The 24,997-nt window shown below is 37.2% G+C and overlaps 1 protein-coding gene across 4 annotated transcripts in view; it reads left to right on the top strand.

Moving 5' to 3' along the window:
• PLCB4 (phospholipase C beta 4) overlaps positions 1-24,997 on the top strand; it is a 206,113-nt gene that overhangs the window by 8,133 nt on the left and 172,983 nt on the right. For all 4 annotated transcript variants that reach the window (XM_054821819.1, XM_054821817.1, XM_054821818.1 and 1 more), the window contains exon 2: positions 12,043-12,106. The gene's annotated coding sequence lies outside the window, so the exon portion shown is untranslated. The remainder of the gene's footprint in view (positions 1-12,042; positions 12,107-24,997) is intronic.

Below are 24,997 nucleotides of genomic sequence, written 5' to 3'. Positions count from 1 at the left end.
CTGATGATACCTTAATTTTCTGCAGGGAGCTGGTAGTAAAGATGTACAGGTGCTTAGATGGATAGGAAAAAGAAACATCGGCCCCAGTCTTCTGCATTTTGCTTTTATCTCTCTAGAGAGCTGTGTGATCATTACTAGGGAGAAATGTTGAGTGTTGTTCCTCTTGCATGTTTTTGTTCGATTGGTTTGGAAGGTATAAATCTTCATTTCTGCTAGGCTGGCTGAGTTCATTTAGAAGAATTCTTATTAATGAAGTCTGTACTGCAAAATTGTGGTCCCTGTGTGGATAGAGGAATCACAGCTCACTTAGACCTTTATCTGGTAGTCCAGATCGCATATAAAAACTTAATCACCATTTCTCTGCTGCATTTTCATTTTCAGTGCCGATCCTTCCACTGAATTACAGCCTCAGAAACAAGAAAATGTGTTGGTTTTTTGGCTACAGTGACAGTCTACCAGTTGACTTATTCAGGGTTTGTTTGTTGTTTGTGTGTTTGGGGGGGGGTTAAAGGTAGATAAATGGTGCTTTCTAAGTTTTGTGCAGATGCTTGTGTGTTCATTCATCACAGGCAAGCGGTTAGAAACTAAAAGCATTGTGTAATGTAAGTGCATTTCCAGATGTAGGGAAATCAAAAGTATATGTTTGCAGTAATTCTTTGCTATACAAACACATTTATTTATTTTGTAAATACTTAGTGTATTTTAAAACACGAGGTGAAAGCAATACTTACATGAGTAGCTGTGAGTCAACATGAAGTAGACTACTTCTAAAATGGTGAGCTTTGTTGCTGGGGATAGGGTTTTTTTTTAATAATGATCTTTCTGACACTTCAGTTTTCAAAACTAAATCAACTGAATCAATCTGTCAAGAAATACATGCTCTGATTTATATATTTTTGATTTAGTTACGCTCAGTTAAATAAACAGTGCCCTGTAATCTTCACTGATCTCATCCTGCTTTCATTTCTAATTTATCTTTGAAAAGAGACGCTCACTTTAATTTATTATAACCACCTCCCCTCCCCACAGTAGAACAACTGAAGATGAATATTGTGAAAACAAAGATATAATCGCAGCTCTCAGATATCTGATAAGTTAGAAACCATCTATTGAATTGACCTGAAATTTTGGAGAAAGATATACAGGTAGTTTTTCAGGTAATTTTGAATCATCTAATGATTGATACAGTGAGTAGTTTTCCATGATTCAGGTGCTGAGCAACGTGGCGATTACTTTAAGGCTTTTGAAAACTAGAAAACAGATTTTGAAATTTACAGGTAGAAATGGGAGAGGGAATTACATTGCTGTGTTAACTGTGACATTATAAGGTTTTAAGAAGTTGGTTCCATCTCGCTATAATTTAGTGTCAGAACGTTCTTTGTGTATTTTCATGTAACTTTCATTCTCTCCTTTTCTTTTAAAGGGAGTTGTTTTCTTTACAGAACACAATCTTAGTACAACAAAATATGAGAGATTTTCCAGTGGTATAAAATTACATTAGGCTTTTTGTGGGCTTAGTTTTTGAATTATGCAATTTTTTCTATTCCCTTAATAAAAGCTGATGATATCTAAAAGAATAACCCCTACCTTTAGCAGCATTTAAATACTTATGATGACCTTGATGAGTAATTTGAAATTTTAACCAAAACTTGGATCGCAGAAGTGTTGCTTTGCCTGGTTCATCTGAAAGATCTGTGGAAGTATTTCTTCAAAGGGTTAGAGGTAGTAATTGTCAGAGTAAGGTGTCAGTTTTGTTAAGAGCTATAAAACTATATACCTGAAAGTTGTAAAATTGTGGACCTGTGGTATTTTTTAGGTGAGGTACATCTCTTCCTTAAAAAGTAATTGGTAATTTAAATGATAATTGCTTATTATTTCAGTTAATATTAAATCATGTAAAGGAATTCTTATTAAAAGAGGACTGAAAGTGGACGAATCTTTTTTCCTTCCACTTCTTCATGCTATCATCACATCTCGGGTTTTAGAAACTAAAGAATATTGTCTTAAAGGCTTTGGCAGGGCATATATTGCTTAGCTAAGTAGTCTTCAGTTCAGCTGGTAATTAGCACATCTCTTAATGACTGAAACATAATTTTAACAAAAGCCGGCTCTTCAAGTTCAGGAATGGCTGTTGGCAAAGTGTGGATATTGCAAGCATGTAACCTAAGTCAATTTGAGCCTTGTATTCAACTCAAAATAACTTTGTGCCTCATCTAAGGTGCCTTTTAGAAGGTTGTTGCAAATTCTGTTCTCTCCTACTGTAATACTGTTGTGACTGGGTTTATGCCTCTGCAGTTTTATCAAGGAAGATTCATAGGCCAAAATTGTTTGTATTCACTTACTGGTCTATTCCTTTTATTGTTAAAAGGGAAAATAACAGAAAAAACTACTGTGTGAGGAGTACATCACTGAAGGTGTGGGTTGTTTTGCTCTCAGTGCAGCTCATTCTGAGCAAAGCCCATGAAGTAAGGATTGGTGAGGTGGTGTTCGCTGAAGAACTGATGAGAAGCAGGATATGTAAACTTTACTGTTTATTTCCCTCTTACCTCTTTCTTCTTTGGGTTTGATATGGTAAGTAGTTTTGTAGATCATGCCTAACTCTATGCTGCTAGTATTGCTTTTCCATTTGGGCCATGTTTTGGCCTTGCAAAAGTTAGAGCAAGTCACTTAATTTTTCCCTTGCTTGTGTCTTCCCATCTTTAGAAAGGCGGCGGGAGGGAGGAGGAGAAGGCTATTCTATCCGATAGATAATTGAATAGTTTGTGGTTTATTGTTTGAGGGTTTTTAATCTTGAAATTTGACCTGACAAAAGAAAGGTAATGAGAATCTAAGTAGTGTCAGGAGTTACATGGTGGGAGGTATGCCATCTACGAGAAATAAAACTGACACAAGTACAGCATGCTGTGACTGCACAAACCCAGCCCTTCAGAGCTTGATTTAATCAGTCTGTAGCTTTTCCAGGTTAAATACTGGCTTCAGGACTGTATTCAACAGTATCCTATTGCCTGTACATCCAATAGGCCTCCAGTTGTTCCTTCCACAGTGAAGTGCATATCCATAAAGTTGTCTCAAGATGTAGATGCTTTTGACTGTAGTGCTAGGCTGACATGTACTTGCTAAACATGCTCTTTTTCAGAAAAAAACAGCTCCCTAGTTTGTGAGATCAGACATCAAATACTGTGCTTTTTCAGGATGGACAGAAATTGCTGCAGTTGTAGATGCCTTTATTGAGGCTGATTATAATTTCTTCAAAATTAATTTTTGGCTCAGTTTCAGCAAAGCAAGGAGTGGCTGTTAGGACACATTTGATCCTGTAGTGTGGTGCTGTTACTGGATTGGAATACATAACCTTTTGTGACACAGGAATGATAGGGACCCAGCCTGAAAGCTCTTCCTTTGCTGTTTGATACTGGTTTGGTAATTCCACCATTTAGCCCCCTTCCCCCCTCCCTGTATCTTTTGGGCATAGGCATATCTCACTGTAGTGGACTTTTAAAATTAGATTTCTTTGTTCTAAACCAGGACTTGGATTAAATAGAGTAAGACATACACACCTCCCACCACCCCGCGTTCTGATTATAGTATTTTTTCAACACCTATCTTAAATGTCACGATAATGCCTGACATGAAGGCTTGTTGTCTTGTGAACAATGAGACACACAACAGCCTTCAGCAGTGCACATCAGAACAATGTGCATACTTCCAGCTTATGTATGAAGTAAAGTACAGCACAACGTAAATGTCAGTTCAGGAATGTTAGGTAGGTTTCATATGATCCCTTAAGGATTGTTTTGTCATGTCCTAAATTGCAAGATTTCTGGGGCAGGAACTATCCTTGCATTATTTATTTTTTGGCATTTATTACAATGCAGCTTTTTTTTTTTTAACCTGATTGGTGCCCATTCACGGATACCTCAGATGAGCTAATATGCTGCAACACAGTTTTTAAATAGAATATATATATACATTATTTTATGCCAGTTAAAAAGAAATGGCATCCATGTTGTTCAGTTCAACATGCTGAAGTGTCTAAAGGTATAAAGCAGCTTACAGAATGATTATGACAATTATATATCTTTTTATATTCCAATTGTTGAGACTTTTTTTAGTGTGGTAAGAGGGCTTTACAGAAGCCTGCAGCGTATGTGTTAGCAACAGGGATTCTGGTAAATTGCTTCTTGACCTTGACTTGCAAATCAAAATGTAGCAAATCAGGGGCATGGACATACTATACCAGGACGAACTCCCGTGAGTGCAGCTTAATGTATGAAGCAAGACATTGCTCATACTGCTTAGATTGACATGTCATGCTGTATTAGAGGCCATTGTCTTTAATACCTTTGTTAAAGAACAGATCCAGTTTTGATTTATAGCCCAGCAGTAGCAAAGTTTCATTCTTTTCAGTTTTAAAGTATAGTCTGATATAGGGTATTTATCAAGCAGTCTTTTTTCATATAATCTTTGATACCAGTCTTCCAGCAAAATGTAAATGTGCTTATGTGCTGCTTAGTGTTATTTCTAGGTATGAGGATTCCCTCTGTAAACCTTTAAGTCAGAGCATAACTCAAAGGTGCTTTTTTTTTTTTTTGGCAACTGTGTGGAGATAGTCTGAATCAGCAAAGCATGCTTAAAGGGACACTCAAGTCAAAACCATATATATGTATAATTTTTTTTTATGAACTGAAGTAACTGCAGACATCAGGCCTAGCACTGAACATCCCTGTCAGTTTTAAAACTAATTTATATGCATTGTGTTGTTTGTTTCCTCCTTCTTTCCTTTAGTTCTGTGAAAGGCGACAAAGAACAAACCCTGAAGAAACTCGACTACGTGATTGGATGAGAAAAGAAATAGAAGATACTAGGCAGAAATTGCAATCTAATATACAAAGCATAGATCAAGAAAGAGGTTTCAGCTGTGCTAAAAATTATTTGACACTTTGCAGTCTTACAATATGCAGTGATCGAATAGTGGTTCTGGAATCTTTTTTTAGGCATTGTACATAGTTGTTAAAAATGCTCCTTCCCTCAAAGAGTTTGTAACACCAGTATAGGAGGAGCCTAGAACTAAACACAATTTTTAGTATATAGGGAACAGAATGTAAGTGTGAAACAATTCTAATTTTATGTGGCAAAGATCAGCCTAAAAATTCAAGCTGCATGTTTTAATAGTTTTTGGACATGTAGGACTTCAAAGTTATTGGCTTCCCTTTTAAGTGTAAGTTTTTACATTGGACAGCCTAACACAGACTAGTACTGGCTACCATCAGAAGAGATTTGTTTCAATAAAGCCTGCACCATCGGGCCCAGGATGTTTGCACAACGAGGCTCTGTAAACTTCTGTTGCAGATGTGTAATGCTTTGATCTGTTTACTGGACATATAAAAAATTAAACTGATGTCTCCCATTTTTTCTTTGGGAGAAACTAGTGGACAGGAAATCTGGCTAGCCATATCAGATTTTGCCCCAAGAAATTGCATCAGTTTTAAAAAAGAGGCATTGTACTTGCAGCTTAATGTTTAAACTCAGTGTCAAAATGTTATGGCAGAATAATGCAAACCGATAATGCAAATGGTTTTCTTGGGTGGATTTCAACTCCTGTGCTAGTATCTGGTAGTATATATTTACTTTCTTGCATTGAAATACCATGCTATTTTCATCACAATAATGCCACTTTTAGCTAGCTGGTTGCAGCCAGATTCAGAGATAGTGATCAAAATTGTTTTGAAATGTATCCCTGTTTATTACAGTGTAAATTTTTCTTTTATACTTCATATTATTCAGTGACTAAACATGTTTACTTTGAACAGGGTATGTGTTCTAGGTGGGTAGAAGCAAAATAAAAGTGTGTTTAAGCCAGTTGTAATTTAATTGCAGCTCTGTCCATTTTGTTGAGACAAGAAGAGCTGCTGGCATTTGGGCCTTGTATTGCCTTATGAAGTGACTACCAGCCAGATTCTCCTATGGAATTAAAACAAATTGGAAAGCAGACTGAGAAAGAGGAAGAGATTTGTATGAATTGAATGTCTATGGCCTGTGGTTTGCCATCCTCTGTTGCTTTTGTTGATAATGTCTGGTTATGTAAACTTCTTCCCACCACTTTCTTCTTGAACTTGCAGCAAGGCAGTTTTGTTGTGGTGTAACATCTGCTAGCATAAAAATGGTTGTAAATATACTGCTGCATCTTTGCTGTGGAAAGAAGGGATGGAAGGGAGTGTTCTCTAGAAGCACAGATGGCTTTAGTAATTAATAATGTTTTGTAAAATAGTTTTTTTAAAAAAAAGTATAACTTAATACAACTGCCAAAAAAGGGACTGTATAAAAAAGCTGAGTGCATCTGTGCATCTATTTGGTACATTTGGAAGAGTTTGCTCTCATTATACTTTCTTGGAGGAACATACTTGATATGATCAGCTATGTGATCTCCTGTGTGTTATGGCACAAAGAGGAGTGGATAAAATGGCATGCCTGTTCTGTGTTATTTTGCACTATGCAGTGTATCTTGAATTATAACTGATATGTAATTATCTCATAAATATTCAAGGTGAAAAATGCTGCTTAATCCCTTTCTCTTGCTCTTATGGATGATTAGGATAATAAAAGTGTAGATCAGGACATGCTATGTTGGAGTTGCTGGTCTATGTTTCAAAACATGAATGACAAGAAGCAAGCTCCCAGTTTCTGGAACAAGGGGCACATCCCATAAAGAATGACTGAGCTGCAATAGGATTTCTGTGATTATGCTGATCTTTCCCTGGAGACCTTAGATGATTACATTTTATCTTAGTGATTTAAAGTGCTGGCAGCTGGTGGCTTGCTGACCTGAAAGGAGTATCTGTCTTCTCACCTGCTGCGTGTTCCCCAGTGCCTGCGTTGGCTGCCCTGGCTGTGCATTGGAGTCTAGGATAGCCCCTTCATTTGTTTTCTTTGGATTATGGTGAGACACCCCTAAGCTTTACTCTTAGTCGGAGTGCAGGTTTTTATGAAAAGAATTAATTTCATTGGCCCAAGCAGAATAAAAGCATTTACCTGTAATTGACCTGGATTCTTTGTAATGCTGTAAACGAAGTCTTGGATTGTTAATGCTTTCATTGGCAGTGAGTAATATCATAGATTGAAAAACCTCGTAAACTGCAGCATAATTTTGGTTCCAGAGAATTACTATAGGTGACTGTAAAAATAGAGTATTTTTTCTTTTTTTTTTTCCCCCCTCTGGAAAAAAAAAAAAGACTGTGCTAAAACATAGGTATAACTACCTGCAGGAACTTTAGGGTAGTATGTAGTTGTTACATCCAAGATACCCTGAAATTCTGTGATTCGGATTGTGTTTCTTAGACCTATTATATTTGCATACTGATGAGAGTTTGTGGTAACTTTTATGTTGCACAAATGCTGCTGTTTATGGCTTGGCTTAAATTATGTGGTTTTATCATATAAATACAATTCGTTCACTGTAGGGAGAAGTCTGAGAAATTATTTACAAATAATTTTGGAGCGTGTACTTAACCATTATTGATCAACATGCTTTTTATAAAGTAGAATTTCTGGGCTCCAAATTATTTGGTGTCTCTGTGGAAATAGTGTGTCTGTTTCAGGAATCCAGTGTGCTGAATCTTGAACACCAATAAGTACTTTTCAATTCAGGTATATGCACTTGGATCCTGAGTCGAGAACTTGCTTGACTCATGACTGCATGGCTGGAGTCAGCTGTAGGACTAGTACTTAAGTGTGTGTTGTGTTGGCATTAGCAGCAGGTTGTATAGTTTGTTTAATAAGTTTGACTTAAGTCAGTGAAGCTGAATGCAACAGTCCTTAATAAAAACATATGTGGTTTATGAATTTGATTTCCATCATGGTATTCCTTTGGCAGAAATGGATGAAACATCATTTGCTTTGTTGATTTTTATTTTTTTACTGTTTCTTCAATGAAGTTATTGACCAATAACTGTGTGTAACTGTCTATTTAGCTGCTTCTTTTGTCTGTGTCCATAAATCACACTGTCCAATTTTTATTTGTCATATGCCCCCGTATTCAGCGCCATCCAGGTGAGTATCAGTGAAGAAAAGGTGCAGAGTTATCTGGTAACTGAAGAGGCTGCTGATCTTGTGGATTCATATGTGAAATGTTCCAGAAAGATATGCCAGAGGCTCAAATTATGTAATGCTTTGAGCAGGAAGCCACCCAATTGTGTGTAGCGTGTGTCACCAGCAACAGACTGATGTCCCTGGCAAGGCTCCACTCCAGGAAGGAGCTGAGGTTTCTCAAAGGCTTCAAATGAGAACGAACGATTTGACAGCGTGGCCCTTGCGAGAACAGCTTGCCCCATTGAAGGCAGGAGCTGGCAGCACATAGCCTTGCTACGTGCTGTTATGAGGCAGGGTGCTGACATAAAGTTGTTTTGGTAAGTGTGGTTTCCTGCCCACAAGTGTGTACCAGCTGGCACAATCTTATCAAAGACCTAGCATTAGAGTGAGAGTGATTTTTTTTTTTTTTTTTAGGTTTTTTGGTTTTGTGTTTTTGTGGGTGTTTTGGGTTTGTTGTTTGTTGTGGGTTTGGTTTTTTTTTCCCCCTCCAGATCCTGAAAAAATTTACAAAGAAAGAAAGGAGCTTTTTAGAAACTACATGTCCAGATTGCTGTATAGGGAATTTAGGTCTGAAAAAAGTTAAAAAGTGTGTGTAAAAACTAACTAATAAACAGATAAACGATGGTTGATGTTCCCTATTGGCACAAAATGAATGAAGGTTTGGTGGGTAGTGACTGTTTCAGGATATATTGATGGACTAAAATTGTCATATTTAAATTAAGATTCTAATGGTCTTTTCTAAATTAGGTACTTCTACCTCTCTTCTAAGGATCAGGCAAAAGATCCTGATTAGAATTCTAAAGTTTCAGTCTCCCAGTGGGTAATTCAAGGAGGTGCCAAATGTCCATAGATGGAAAACAGTTATAAACTTCTAGAAGTGTGTTCCTGTCAGGCCATTCTCCCTGATCATTTCAGAGAATGTCGGGTGAAAAGGAAACTTGTTAGATCCCTGTTGATGAAAACTTATTTTCTCATTTAAAATTTTTAAAAAATAACAATCTGGTGACAAGCCCAGAGTCTTGATGAAGGCTGTCCATCCTTTTGAAGGATTATCATGATTTAGCTGGGGGTTATGAAAACTTAAGTCCTTTTCTAGTAGGTTACTTGGGGGTTAAGTCACATGAAGAGGGAGGGAGGAGGGGGCAACTCATATGGTATATTTAAGGTGATAGGAAAGTTCAGGTGACTAGTCAAGAAACAAGTTTTGCCTTACTGAGTAGTAGTTAAGAAATCTGTGTTGTGTCCAATGATGAACATTCTAGACTTCAGAATCTGATGCCTCACCTGGTTAGGTGTTCAGTTGCAACTGAGATCCTGTGGTATCTATCTGGTTAGGTGTTCATGAAGTGAGAAACATAAAATTAATGATCCTATGCAAAAAAGTAGGTATTGAGGTACTTAAGACCAACTTATTCACCTCTCTTTAAAAAAAATTGTGGCTTTTTTCTTTCTCTTTGAAACAGGAGAGAAATGAAAATTGTAGGGTTTTTCAATTTTAGCCTTTACAACCAGCTCTGGCACAAAGGATAAACCTGAGGCTGCAGCTGCTGTCTGTTACCCCATCAGTAGTTAGGTTACTGTGAATTACGGATTGCTCAGTGTTTCTACCTCTGTAACTGAGACTTAACTCTGGCTCTGAGCGTTTCCCTCAAAGAATTTACAGTCTTACTAAAAGGGCCATTGGAGATTTTGAACACAAACAAGCTTCTGAAGAAATACTTAACTGCTGAAAAGAAGAAGATTTTTGATAATTGCATAACTAAAAAGAAAGTGATTTTAATTAAATTTATGAGAATTGTACTCATCTGTTTACATGGAACATGAGTAATTTCAGAGCCCAATGGCAGTTTTACCCAGAAAGCTGTAAATGATTAAAACCAGTAGAGAAACAGATTCTGTTTCTGTTATGTGCATTAGGTATGGTATGATGCTACTGATTTCAGTGGAGCTGTGCTGGATTTTACGCTGATGTAACTGTGTTGAAATCTGACCACAATCTGCAAGAGAACAAAAATATCTGAGGTGTATCTCTCATTGCAGACTAATAGGGTAGCTTGTGTGCTTGAAAATATTTTTGTAATGTCTTTGTTTTTCCAACAGAAACTTGTTCTGAATAGTGAGTTTATTTTAGCATTAAGTTGGCTTTAGTTGACCCCAGAAGTAAGTATAAAGACGGTTTTCTGTGCAGCTGTGAGGTGGTGGAGACCCAGTGATATCTTGTCATGTAATTATGAGCTAGCTACTGAGGCCAGCCTGAAAGTGCACAAGCAAAGTGAGAGAGTTGGAGGCATTAAAAAAAAAAATAATCAAAGACACTGTGTAGCCTTTTACTAGAGGAGTACACAGTATTTAATGAGAGCAAAGTACCTAGCCATCATCCTCTCAGAGTTGCTATTTATGTTTTGGAAAAACTTCTGGTTTAGTGGAAGTTTTTGGCAACTTTGGAAGAATTCAACAGAACAGGAAACTATTTTCTTTGCTCTCATTGCTGTAATTGTGATTGCCGTTCTCAGTCACTCTAGTATACTACTTGGGACATTTCATGCACCGTGAGTTTTCAAGGCAAACACCAGACCTACAACATGCCTGTCTTGCCTGAGACACTTGTTTTGTAGAATCTCTCTGTTTCTAATCTTGCTGAGGCCTTTTTTTACTTTTTTCTTTCTCCTGTACCGTATAAAACTTAAAAGGTATCAGGTCAGATTTAATCCTGAATGTGTGCCTAGTGGATGCTCTCAATTTAAGGCTTCAATTTATTTTAAAGGAAAAAAGATGAAGCTTAATGAGAGAAAAATACAGCTTTTGTCCTAATGTGCAAGAACTCTTGATAGACATTAATTTGAAAAAGCTACAGTTAATTTCATATTATTTTCCATGCTGAATACACTTGGTTTTTTTCTTTTAAAACATCTTCACTTATAATACATCTATTTCTAATCTAAATTTGGATTTGACTTAATTTTTTGAACACTTTTATCCTTTTCATTCTCGTTACTGTAAATCTGCTGCTTTGCTTGTTGAGTGGCTATTGGACTCATGTCCATTTTAACCCCTCATATAAATGACTTAGATCTAGAAATCAATTGGTTTTGTGGATTTTAAAAAAAAAAAAGAGGGGGGGAAAGTAACAACAGCAAAGCAGTTGGGATTATTGATACATGTGTGATGGCTACAGGGCCTGTACCAGTGCTTCCTCAGAGGAAGCCTGGGAAAAGGTCAGTTTTAACATGAAGCACTCAATTTTATGATGCAGAGACTATATGGCGCAAGATTGAAGTACTAGAATGTCACTAGGACTCTACTGTGAACCTATTGCTGCCCTGATGTCTGGAGCTGAGGGGAGTGGTATGAATGCCTTTACCTGCTTGTGCTGCCCAGAGGCACGGAAGTGTCAAATGCCCATGTGCTGCCAATCTCTTCCTCACGCAAATAGAAGGGGAAAAGACAGAAGAAGTGGATGTCAGTGAATTAGTTGATGCTTTCATCCTTCTAAAGCGTTGGCAAAAGCAATGGGCGAAGTATGTTTTTAGCACTAATAAAAAGTAAATTATGCCATTGTTACCCAAAGCTGGAATAAGAAAGAGACCTGATTATATACCTCAGAATAAAATGTAGTTTTTTTGCTCTGCTCCTGACACACTGCTCGGTTCTTGGTCTCCATTGTGTAGGGTTACTTTCTGGTTTTAAATGCTTGGAACAATGGATACCACATGTTAGTTTCACCTGCAGCTATGATGCTTTTGCTTAGCTAACAAAGACAGAAGGGAATTTCAAAGTAAAATTAACTTCAAACAAAAACTCGGAGTGTACAATATTTATACTTGCTATAATGTACTTATTCTGATCCATAAGGAGAAATTATTTCTGGGTGAAAAAGAAGGTCTTGAAGTAGTTCACTGTATTTTTATTATGTAATTAAATATTAGTATGCACAATTAAGGCTTTTCTTTTTTTCTTTAGGGAGAGGAAGACATTCTCTACAATGGAAATTTCTACGGAGTAATTTCTGATTTTCAAAAGGTATGTGTTTTTCTCTTCACACTTTAAATTTTTTATGAAATTATTTGCTTCGGGTTTAAAATATGATTTAATGTTTCAGTGCTGTGCTGTCCATATCAGTATAATGAGAAATGTATTCTGAAAAAACAATGGTTGGGGCTCACAGGAAGAGAGAAGTTATTAGAAATTTAGGTCATAACTCTGCAAATTCAGAGTATGCTGCACTGTCCTGAAAGTCAGATACCCTGACACTAAGAAGTGTGTATGTGAGGATGATCAGTGACACAGACAGATGGGGCTATTCTAGGTCCTCAGTGGCATCATCTTTTTAGTAGCCTAACATTCTGGGAAGTTTGGGTGAGTGATAAACTGATCTTTTGTTGTGTCATCCCCCCCAGCCTGACTAAACTACAGCGGTAATGTGGAGTCATTCTTAAGTGTTGCAAAGGCAATTAAAGCCTTCTAGTTTCTAGATGATTCCAGCAGATTCTTCTCACCCTAAATATGTAGAAAACCATTACTGTTACCTTTTTTTTAATACTCAGGGTTGGGTCACTTGCACATCTATTTACGTTCACTTCTATACCCTCCTAGTCCGAGTGTGCTTTTATACATCCCACTGGCATCAAGGATTCTTACCATATTGGCTTCGGCAATCTGAAAGCTACTTTTCCTCCAGAAGCACCAGACTGGCACGAAATTCCACTTGTTTTAGCTCAGGCCTTGAGCAGGCTGAAAAGGGTTATTGAGGAAAATGCTAGTTTTCTCACTAATCCTGAGTGAAAGCTCAATCTTGCCCTGTTGGTCAAGCCATGCAGTTTAGCTTAAGTGAGTTCTTTGCCCATCCTTACTGCACAGGAGCAGAGCACTGCATGTACAAGTAGAGTGCAGAACTTCATGCACTATTCTTTCTACTGAAATTTTTGTAAGCGACTATGTCGAGATGGTATATTTACTTTTTGTTGTTGTTAATACAAAAATGTATCTACATTCACATCAGAATTCTTTGATATAATCCGAGATGATTTCTCAGATGAGGATTCCAATTGCAGATAGATCTGTTCTAGAGGGATCGTTCACATGAAAATTTCAGTGCAGAAAAAGTTATTGTCACCAAAGGGTATGGTTGCAGTGGTCTTCCAGAATTTTAGAATTAGAAGTAAAGGTACAATGGCTGCAGGCAGTGCTTTACGTATGCATAACATGGGCATTAGTCATTAAAATGCACTTCTGTTTTCCTTGGTTTTCACTTCTTGATTGTTGGTTTATCCCTATGCTGTATACCACAAGGATTTGGGAATTTGTTGCACTGTGACCTGGTGTTCTATCACAATTGCTTTGTTTATTTGTAACTGATAAAAATAATTCTTCTGTGGGCACAAATATATTTTTCTAAAATAATTAAAAAAGAAAAAGTTAAGCCCACATTGACCCGAAATAGCTTTTTTTGGAAAGTAGAACCTACTGGAAATATTTTCTTAGAGCAAAAGTCTGAAAATACAGATAGCACTAATTTCTTATCCAGGTATAAGCAGTAGAACTCTTGCTAAAGATTTAGAATGAAATCACAGCAGTAACAGAACTGCTGGGGTAACTGGCTCATTTGTTAAAATTGATGAAGTAGGGGATGAATCAGTTTATCTTGAGTAGCTAGCTATTGCATTTGAGCATCTTGCACGCTTTCAAAGTAAAGCTCTAAATAATAGAGCGAAAAGCCACAACATATGGAGTTAAGTGAAGAAAGTTAGGGATGTTGCTTTTCATTTTCCACTTGGACCCATTTTTAACCATTTAAACATAGCATGGATCCTTATATGCCATAAGTTTTACACACCATCTTGAAAGTCAAAGACTTCAAAAACTTTTGGAACAAAGGAAAAGCAAATTCCAGAACTTCTGAATTTACATTAAGTAAATATAAAGAGAATTTGGCTCAACAACAAAACAAAAATAGCCCTAGGCAGTCACAACTTATACAGTCTGTGTAGGGTCTGTGAGCAGCATATTGTAGTTAATACTAGTTACCTTGAGGATGCCTGGGAAGAGGTGTTTTGGGTAGCAAGCATGCTAAAACATAGTATTAAAGATTGAGATCATCATGCATTATTCTCTGTTTCATTACAGTGTGATGCTAGACAGTATTTCTTCAGGAGATGAGGTCAGCCAGTGTGTCTTAGAGATTTATTCTGTTTACATTGTTGTGGGAGGACAGAGGTGTGCAAATGGGAGATGTTGCTTTTATAGTAACACGTTGTTACCTATAATCATGCTCCCTTTAATGCCATCAGGAGCTACAGGAACTTTGACCTGTTTCCTACTCTGAAAGAGATTGAGCTGAAGAGAGAACTAACTAAAGAAATTTTTTTATATAAACTATGGTTTCTAACACTGTTGGAAGGAAGGAGTGCTGAATCCCTGTCAAAGTTTATAATGTGAAGTTGGTCATAATGTTCACTGGGCATTCCTGACTGGACTAATAATTAAAACAATGTACTGATTATCACAGTTACCTCATTTTTATGGAGGTGAAATAAGATCCCTGTGGTATTTTTGCAGGTTAGAATTGCAGATTTTTTTTTTTTGGTGGGTTAAAGGACAGAGTCAGATTATTTGGCATGTGTCTTTTTTTATGAAATTACCTGTGCTCTTGTGTGGATACTCATGTGCCACTCTGTCTCTCAGATGGGGAGCTAAGAGCAGCATTCACCCCACCCTCATTATCAGCCCCAAGGGGATTCTTAGTTATGGCTGTATCTTGTACTCAATAAGAGCCAATTATGTGCTGCCTGTGTTAATCCTATTTATGTGATTGTGTATGTTGTCGTTACAGGAAAAAAAGGTAATTTACATGGGAAATATGAGGAAAGGCCTCAGTCTCTGGTTTGGGTACAGCCCAGCCTTGTGGAAAAGAGAGTCTCCTAATAATTCTGTTTAGGATTTAGCAGCACACTGGAGCAGTCACTGGTTGGCTCTGTTTATCCTATAGGCAGGCAATAGTTGAATCAGACTATGGTGAAGGAACACTAATATTTTTTTCTCAAACTGCTGTGTGACTCCCCCCTGCTTTGAAAAAGTTGAAATACCTTCCTGACTGAATGAAGGTGAAAGAAGGGAGAGATATGCTCAACTGCGTTGTCCTTCTGGGGCACTAAATAGTGTTTGTCCACCCTGCTGTATATTCCAGATTGAAACCTGTTCATCAAGGGGTCTGTGTGCTCTGATGGACTCTGGCAGGGTTGGGGCAAAGGGCAGAGCAGCTGAAACTCAAAGTTGATAGAGCGTAGGGGTGAAACGATGCAACTTTGTCTTGTGTTCAAGAAGATCATTAATCATACCATTGCTGAAGTTTTCCCTTCCCTTTGTGATTACAAAATAGAAGACTGGCTACTGGCTTTTCTAAAACGTAGGTTCTTAAGAGTATTGAAGCTTAACAGAATATGTCTGCTATGATCTTTATAGCTGAAGCAACTACTAGTTTTGCTTTAACAGTTGAGGGTGTACTTGGTAGATTTGCATGGCTAATGCAAATCTATGGCCATAAAGCCACAGATGACATCTTGTAGCTGTGAAAGTACTGCATATACAAACACTGTTAATGTAGCACTGCACACACAAATGTACTTGTAAGAAGTATTTACTGTAATTTCTAATGTTACACTGTTTACTTGCTTTACTTGAAAAGACCAAACCTTGAGGAACTTCCCTCTATGTAATCTATCTGCTACAATCAGAAATATTTTGCACTCATTTTCCTTATGCCAGTGTGGATCCACACTAACTCCATTGTCACACCTGCTGAGTATATCCACACAAGCACTGACTTAATTGAGGATGGGTTTTAGTCCTAAAGTATTTGCTTCCTGGCCATTATATGGAGCATGGCAACTGCTCCCAAAATGGAAGTGATACTTGATAGGGGAGAATAAAGAAAAGTTGCCCTCTTGTTAGAGACCAGTGCAATTTGCTCAGATTGCTATTCTCGAAATAAAGAGGTTTTCAATCCTAGCTTTAAACTGTGTCCCCACTGGCTGTCTTCTTACTGTCCCTGATAAGTACAGCAATTAAGGTTTTTTTTTTCCACCTGAGCTGATTTTTTTGCTCTGTAGCATCTATTTTGGCCATGAATCCTTCTACTATTCTCTTAATCAGGTCTGTTGAATTCTACAACCTGTCTGATTCTTTATACATGTTATCTCTGGCTTCTGGAAACTGAGTTCTTTTAGGTCTGAAAAGTTATCTGCTGTTCATAAGCAACATGTGTAGCTTGCTTAGGTGGGAGTATACACTGAGTTTCCCTTCAGATGGACAATGTTTTCTTTATAAAAGTTCTCTTATTCTTAGCACATTTCTAGGTCAGGAATACTTAAAATATCTTCTGTCATTAAAACTTGGAGTCAACAGTATAAAACAAAAATAGAGAGGCAAAAGAAAAATAAATGAAGCTTACTGCATTCAGATGAAGTATTGTTTTCCAAACATTCCCTGCTGTTTGTGATCATGTAGTCTTCATACTTTCCTTTGAAAGACTGTTCTGTTCAATTACAGCAAAATCCAGTGATGGGTAGACCTTTTTGGTGAGAAAGGTGAGCATGGAAGGAGCAGAAAATATATACCGGCAAAGGTCTCAAATTGAGAAAGGTTGGTGGTTTAGAGAGGAGGCAGAGCTCTGGGAGCTAAAAAGCAAGTGATAACAAAAGCATTCAGATAACTTACGGCAGTAGTTACTGTCTCAGTTGTCAGGTTCCCTGTAGTTTCAACGTACATTTAAACTGACACTTCTGATAAAGAAAGTAGTCCCCAGTCTCACTCCCAGCCTCTAATTTCTTGTCCCTGGATGCTTGTTCACACCAAAAGCCTATGTAACTAACTAGTGAATCAGGTAACTGATCTGGCTGAAAAGTGCACCTGCAAAATAAAATTCTAAAAGGTTATTTTTAACCCAGAGAAGAGAAGGCTCCAGGGAGACATTATTGCGGCCTTTCAATACTTAAAGGGGGCTTATAAGAAAGATGGGGATAGAATTTTTAGTAGGCTTATTGCAATAGGACAAGGGGAAATGGTTTTAAACTAAAAGAGAGTAGATTTAGACTAGATATAAGGAAAAAATTCTTTACAATGAGGATGGTGAGGTACTGAAACAGGTTGCCCAGAGAAGTTGTGGATGCCCACTCCCTGAAAGTGTTCAAGGCCAGGTTGGATGGGGCTTTGGGCAACCTGGTCTTGTGGAGGGTGTCTCTGCCTGTGGCAGAGGATTGGAACTAGATGGGCTTTAAGGTCCCTTCCCACCCAAACCATTCTATGATTCATTTGTGCTGGCAGAGCAGAGGTTAGTGGGGAAAGAATGAGTGACTGGTAGACTGCTGGAGAGGACTCCTGAAGTTTACCAGACTGCTGCCTCAAATTGTTCCATGGTAAGTCTGTCTTAAAGCATGCTTGTATCTTCAGACATTCTAATGTGGGAAAAGGAGGAAACAAATCTTGGCTCCTCTATATTTTGGTTGTTTATGATATGAGTTGTCTTGGGCTGAGAAAGGTTGTTTTCTTTAAGTGACTGCCTTGTAAAACTTTCCCCTTAAGATTTATCTGTCACTTCCCAGGAAGGAAAGACTATTTGCTATTTTTCTAAAAAGGTATGGGAATGTTATATAAGGAACTAGGCTATGGTGTTACTTTATTCAAAATTTATATTTCGTCAGTGCCCAAAGTTAGAACCTTGTTCTTCTAAAATGTGGAAAGACCTGGTCTTGTATGCAAAGGTGGACAACGTGGGAAGAACTGGTCAGAAAACATAAGACACAAAATGACAGCTCATATTGTTAGGCTTCGATAAAACCTGAAGAAAGTGGAGGTTTTCTAAACCATTTTATTGTGTGCAGGCTGAGCTCACAAAGACATATTGGGTTCTTTGTGGTTTCCACTGTACCCCCTTCTGTTTTTTCTCTGGGTCGCTTTCTTCCTCAGTAGTGAATTAAATTGCCTCCAAGAGGAAACCAGAGCACAAGAGTCTGCTCTAACTAACCAGCAGGAGTATGTGTCTAGAAATGGAGAGAGTACAGTAGAAAGGAGTGGAAGAAACTATTGCCTTTCTAGTTTCTCGACCAAAACTCAGATGGCATGACTCTGTGCGAAAGCTGAAGGGCGGTGGTGGCAGAGGGAGAGATGGTGAGTGACATTCCCATGTTCCCAAAAGACTCCTTTGCATACAGGTCAGTGGGATTTTTGCCACTGACTTCAGCTGAGGCCAAGTGTATGAAAAAGAAATGGAGAGTTAAAGGATAAGCAGAACAATCTGGAAGGTATAGGGAGAGCTGCAAAAAAATGAAGCAAGATAGAAAAAGTGAGAAATGTAATAAAACTGTCAGATATAGGAAATACATATGTGGTGGGGAAGAAAGCAAGAGGTCGTGTGCACAGCTGAGTTTGGAGAAAATGTTTATTCATTTCTGACTGTTCTCCCATTGAAACTATCTGCCAAGCCCTAGTATTGATACACCAAGATTATTTGCCCAGTAGATATTTTCTTTTAAACTGATGTGTTGTCTTATACCACGTGAATAGTGCATTCATCTTTAGCTCTTACTGTTTTCTGGTGAAGCCAAAAAGAAAATTACTAAATTACTGCCAGAAAAGGCATTGTATTTGGAAAAGATTTTTCTTTCCTCTCCTTCCCTTCCAGTATTTTCAACTTCTCTAAACCCCAAAACTATGGAAAATTTCAGAGGGATGTTTTCTCTAATTACACTTGTGATCTGGTTTAGAGGAGCAATGCTTGACTGAGTGTTTAAGTAAACAGATCCTAATCAAAGGCAAAACTCCACATCATCCTGTGGCTTTTGCAGAACCTGCTTTTGTTCTAGTGTTCATATCTTATCTGTTGTAATTTTGTTGGTCTTAAAATGAGTATTGCATTAGAGAACAGGGGGTGTGCCCATGTGAGATAGTTATGGAGTCTGCCCTACTGGCAGCTTTGTACCTAAACAAATTCTTTTTGATCACAGTACCTATGAAAACTGAGAATATGGCATGTGCTGTTCCACATCAGAATGATTTCTTGCAGCAGTGGAAATATCTGTGGCAAATCAAATTTGCATTCAAAACTTCATTTACAATTATTGTGGTTATTATGATTTCCTCTTTCTCTGTGTACATCCTCTTAATCTACTAAGTGTAAATTTTCCAAACTCGACAGGTTGCATAAGCCAGAAAAGTAGGAAATAACTCCCAAAAGAACTGCTGCCAGATCTTTTGAAGCACGTATGAGTTATTGGATCTGAAACGCGATGTGTAAGAGTTGCTTTGCCAAGTTTTGAAAGTTACAGTATGTGGAGCGATGAGACTGCTGTCTAGTTATTTTCTGTGAAACAAAGGGGAAAGACAGAAATATGGAACATTGTTTATTGCTTAACAACACACATTGCACTTCTTAGTTGTTTATGTTTTTAACTGTTGTTTCTTCTTTTCAAAATTAGTAAGACTTGTTAAACATTACAGTGAAAAGTAGTGAGTAAATCTACTTAGATTTTATAACTGCACTTTTTGCTGTTTGATCTGTACCAGACTGAAAATTTGGATTGTAAACAAGATCATTATGGGATCTTTTGCAGTCTGGGTTAGCAGTTGGGAGTGCATCTCTAGAGCTGCTGTAGATATTACAAGTATTTCTTGTTCTGATATGTAGGCTGCTTTTTCAAGATCTGCAATCCTTCTCTCAGGCATTTCTACATTTGGAAGACTTTGACCATTTATAATTGTTTTGCAGTGAATTTTTATAAATGGCTTGATCAGACTCTTATACAAAGGAAGCAGTGCTTCACTTACCTTATTAAATCAGGTCTAGATGGTCAGGTGTGTATATCCAGCTCCTGTTTGTGAGGAAGTGGGCTGCTCAGTCTGACAAAAATTGATTCAGTCATTTTCTTCTTGCTGAGCTGTATTTTAGCCTTGAGAAAGCAACCCCGTCTTTCCTTCTTTAGAGACCTTATGAGAGGAGAAAAGCCAGTTAACCTAGCTATTAAAATATTTGTGGCTTGTATTTGGTTTGAATTCAGCTAGGCTGAGCAGCTGGCTCTATGAATTCAGTAGGTCCTTTCCAGCAAGGTGGTCAGGCATGCCTGCCTCACATTAGTACTTGGTTACTCTGTTCAAGTTATTTCTGAATCTTTCTCTTTGAAAACTAAATGAGCTTTTAAATTTCACCTAGTAAGGTGTGCTTTTTCACATGTTGAGCCTTACATATAGTCCACTGAGCAATTTAACTCCTTCTCTGAAAGGCAGATTAAATATTCTTTAATTCCTGAGTTATAATGAAGGAAATTTTTGGTTCAGATCAATTGGAACTGCAGTTTGCTGAATTTGAAGCTGGTACCTGTTTTTCCTTTTTTTTTTTTTTTTTTTTTTTTTAAGAAAGACACTTCTGCCTGCCTTAACTCTGAAGCATTCATATCAAACATTGGCATGGTATTTGGCTGCAGCTGTGTTGGAACTAAGCAAGGTGAAATCTTTAATTAGATATAGTGTCTCTTGTTTGACCCAGTAATATAGCTGCATCTTGGGGGGGTGGGGAGGGGGATCAGAAAAAACGTTTGGGCATACAAGCCTGTCTGTAAGTCATCTGGGTCTGCCTGCCTGAAAAATAGTTGGGTTTTTTCTGTGCAGGCCTTTATGACCTATTTTTGTGTAAATACATTTGTTTTTAATGATGTAGGCAAGTAACTAGCAAGATATTCTGAAAAACCTAAATGATAAACTTCTGTAGGTGTTTTTTCAATTATTTCTTTTGGTTTAACTGGCCTTTTTCTACATGTCTTAATTGAGCAATTTGTTGCCTGGACTCTATAGAATATATTTTTTTGTTTGTAGATTGTATATATACACAATTGGTGAACTGGGGAGTTTATGCTTTTAAAATGTTAAACTGTTGAGGCAGTTTCCAGGTGAATCTTTTTAAGAAAATCAAAAGCTTTCTTCACTGATATGTCTACATGGAGTGTTTTCCATTGTCATGTAAAATTTGGAATCAGATTTATCATTTTTAATACTCTACTTTTCTGTGTGAATCTACAGGTGCTGTTAAAGTGTAGTAACACATTTTTACATTCACTTTAATGTCTATTTCATCTTAGAATCATAGAATCTTGTGAAGGTTTGCAAAGTAGCAAGAGCATAAATGGGAATCAGACCCTAAGAACTTCAAAAATTATGATGTCCAAAGCAAAGATATTACAGCAAATGTCTTTTAATTATGAGGTAATATAGCTAAAGCAACATTTTACAGAATGGCTAATCAGTAAGAGCCGGAGCCTATTCTGTGATGTGGGAGCACATGATTGTGTCCTGAGTATTCCTTAATGGAGTTTCTTTTACTGTCTGGTATGATTCTGCAGCCTACCAACTCTATCTGTTCATCCAGTGGGATCCAGGGAGAGCTGTAAAAAGCCAGGGCTACCTGTGAAGAGATTGAATTCACCATATCCCTTAAGACTGCATTTTCTGGAAGGCTTCCCTGTTTCTGCATGGTATGGTTTCACTGCTGTAAAAGATGCTTTGCAAAGAAGATGCCTGAGACTGGTGTTGCTAAAACGCACTCCTACTCTGGCATGCCTAATGCACACATGTAGAGCTGGGCACGCTGGGTAGTTGAGGGTGTGTTGGTGGGAAGGCAGGTGTCTCTTGTCCTCTGTCAAGTTAGCGTGTTCAGGAATTTTGGCCAGCTGTACCCTCTCTGTCCCTCCTTATCTTTGTGGTGCATATGAGCTACTGAAACTTGGTAGCAGGTTATACCAGGTGACAGAACAGCAGGAAATGATGCTATTGAATCTGCTACCTGTTGTACTTGTGACCTCAGCAGAATATATTGGAGTCAATATTATAAAAATAAAACACACACTGTTTGACAGTTTATTGCTTATCCTTATATGTGATCTTTGTGCCTTTTTTTTAAGACTTGTGTCCAGATCACAAGGGGTTTGTTTCTGTATCTGAGTATTTTTGCTGTCATTTGATGTGACTTGATATCAACAATATGAACTTGACTCAAGTGGTTAAAACAGCTTCCCACATGTATTGGTTTACTGCCAGGGAAAGGTGAATGTTCAGTATAAATTCTGTATTTAAACACCAATCAAACATTTATTATTGTTGAATGAATGACCTGGTAAGGATGCAGTTGAACTAAAATGTAAAGGTTATATTTCATGGAAGTGAAAAGCTTTATTAATATTTGAAGAATGACTTTAATTAGGCTGACTCTTGGTAGGTGTGTTCATTTTCTCAATGTACATCCGGTATAGCATTGTTCACCAACTTATAATTGGCAGTTTCCCATAGGAAATAATCATTATTGGTATTATAAAAGCACTTTGTATCTATCACATTTGGGAAATGAAAGTTTTGCAAAGGTCAGAATAAAGTGTGCCCCCAATTAGGCTAATAACTCATACCACAAATGATCCACTGGAAGGTTTAATAGCTTGGTAGTCCTCTTTAGATTTTCTTAGAATGGAAGAATTAATATTGCATTTTGACACTTTACAGAAAGGTGAAAAAAGAAGTCTTCCTTCTCTGCAGCTTTTGAAGTTTGTACCTAAATTCTTTTAGTGACTTGAGGATCTTGAAATGTTGGGTGTGGTTTTTGTTTTGTTTTGGTGGTGTTTTTGTGTGTGGATTGTGGGGGGGGTTTTGTGGGTTTTCTTTTTTTTTAACAATTTTAAAAGCATTTTTTCCATTGTGAAGTCAGTATCTTTTTTTTTTTTTTTTTTTAAGGAGCCCAGGGTTGCAAAAGACACCACGTTTTGACATTTGGAAATATCTATATGTTTTATTTGGAATTTGACAGTATAGTCTAATAAACTTTGATCCTTTTCCTAAATGGAATGTGCTGAAGCTATTTAAAAAAAAAATTAAAACAAAAAAAGATTAAAAGTTATTACAAACCCCCCAAAAGTAGAATTTTAAAGCAAACAAAACTTTAATTTTGTTTTTACCTTTCAAATAAAATTTTCCTTGTTTCCTTTGAGGGATATTGCACATCTGCACTTCACTTCAAAGATCTGAGTAACTAAACTGCCCAGAAATTTTCCAAACATAAGAAAGAATTTTCAGGATATAATTACTTAGAAATTATTAGATACTGGATTTTCTCACTTATGTAACATGTCCACCAGACAGATTTCCTTTGAACCAGAAGGTCTGTGTTACTTGAAATGGCTCTTTCTTTTTGTAATTTTGAAGTTAAAACATTAGTAAAAGGCTAGATGCTAAATTTACTCCTGAGACTGATTATCCTAATATACCCACAGTTATTGTGCATCTACTGAGTTGTTAAAGAACCCATTAAGAGAGCAGTCTGAAAGGTAACATTTGCAAATGTCTCCAAATTGAATTATAAATGTCTGTGGTAAACAAAATGTCGGTTCTACTTAAAGGTCTGGCTGTATCAGGTATGCATGTTTTGTAACATACTTTGAAAAGATAGAAAAGGCAATGAAATAAATAGCTCGGATTTACTCATCTCATTTTTTTAAGTGTAGAAACATTTTTAATTAAACATGGTTTAGCTTAAAATATTCTCCTTTTTTCAGTGAAGTGTTTTCTGTAAGCTTTACTGCAACAGAGATGCAGATGGTTTATTAGTCTTTTTAGATGAGCTGTAAATGAGGAATATTGACACGGATGGAAATTGAAATAGAGGGTTGTTAGAAATTTGCATACACTGATTTTATGAGCTGCATTAGGAAAGCTGCTGGCTTCTGCTTTACTGAAGGTATTGTTTTGCTTCATGCAGCCATTAGGGTTATAGCAAGACTACCTTCGTGAAATGTCTGTTATAAGAACATTCTTTTATAACAAATTTTCAAAAAGCAGTGCTAGCACTAGTAAGGCCTTTCTCATGCAAACATTTCTTCTGTATTAACTGCATTCTGGTGCAACTGACCACAATGTAAATAAAGAGCAGGATGGGAGCAAGGTGTTGGTAGGCTTAAACTTGAATCTTATGTCCTCCTGTAAACATTTTTCTGTTTTGGTGTTTATTTTTTCATTGTCACTTGTGATACATGCTTAATACTAAGTGCAGAGACCCTGAGTCTCTGCTTGCTGTTTATACGTAAGTTCTCTCCATAGGCAAATCACTCTTCTTCAGCATAAATACCTCAGTTCTCTGAGGGAACATTATTAACTCCAGTCAAGCCAGTCCTGTTTTTACCTAGGTCATTTCTATGCAAATACACATAATCCTGTGCAGAAGGGATAAAGGCAAATTTGTCAAATTTATCTGGTAAAATGCATACACAGGTGATTCAATGAAGAATTCTGTTTTCTGTAGCCTCCCTGCAAAATGTGTTGTACATTCCAAAACAAATTTTCCAAAAGAAATCTTAAGTTTTAAGTATCAGGCACACAACGGAAGATAAAGTTAGGATCCAAAAGCAGGTTTGTTTAGCATATGTAGTAAAAGAGATGGCAGTATTTACAGTTGGCTAGAAGCGGTATTCCTTACTTGAGTATTGTTTCATTAAACCTTCAAAACGATGTGGATTTTATTTCATAGCTATGTGAACAATTAAATCCTCTGAAATTTTTCTGTCCTAATTATTTTTTTTTATATGAAGCTTGCTAATGCAGGTCTCATCGCTGCTCACTCTGCCAGTGAGTCAGGTATGTCTCTTGATGGTACTTGTGCTTTTAGACCAATGGGGACAAAGTGATCCAGTTTTTCCTTCCTTCCAGGTGCAATTATGGGTCTCAATATAATAAAAATAAAATGATTTAATATCTACAGAGGTTCATATGGCATATTTTCCATTTATTTTAAGTTTGGAAGCTAAAATATCTTAATTGATAATCCCATAAGGTTTATTTTTTCATGAGCTCTCTTTTCTCTCTGAGGTTCTGTATTTTCAGGGTATTGCTAGTTCTG

The sequence above is a fragment of the Grus americana genome, chromosome 3 (assembly GCF_028858705.1).
Source record: "Grus americana isolate bGruAme1 chromosome 3, bGruAme1.mat, whole genome shotgun sequence".
Lineage (NCBI taxonomy): Eukaryota > Metazoa > Chordata > Aves > Gruiformes > Gruidae > Grus > Grus americana.
The sequence above is the reverse complement of the archived record's forward strand: the minus strand, read 5'-3'. Positions and strand labels throughout refer to the sequence as shown.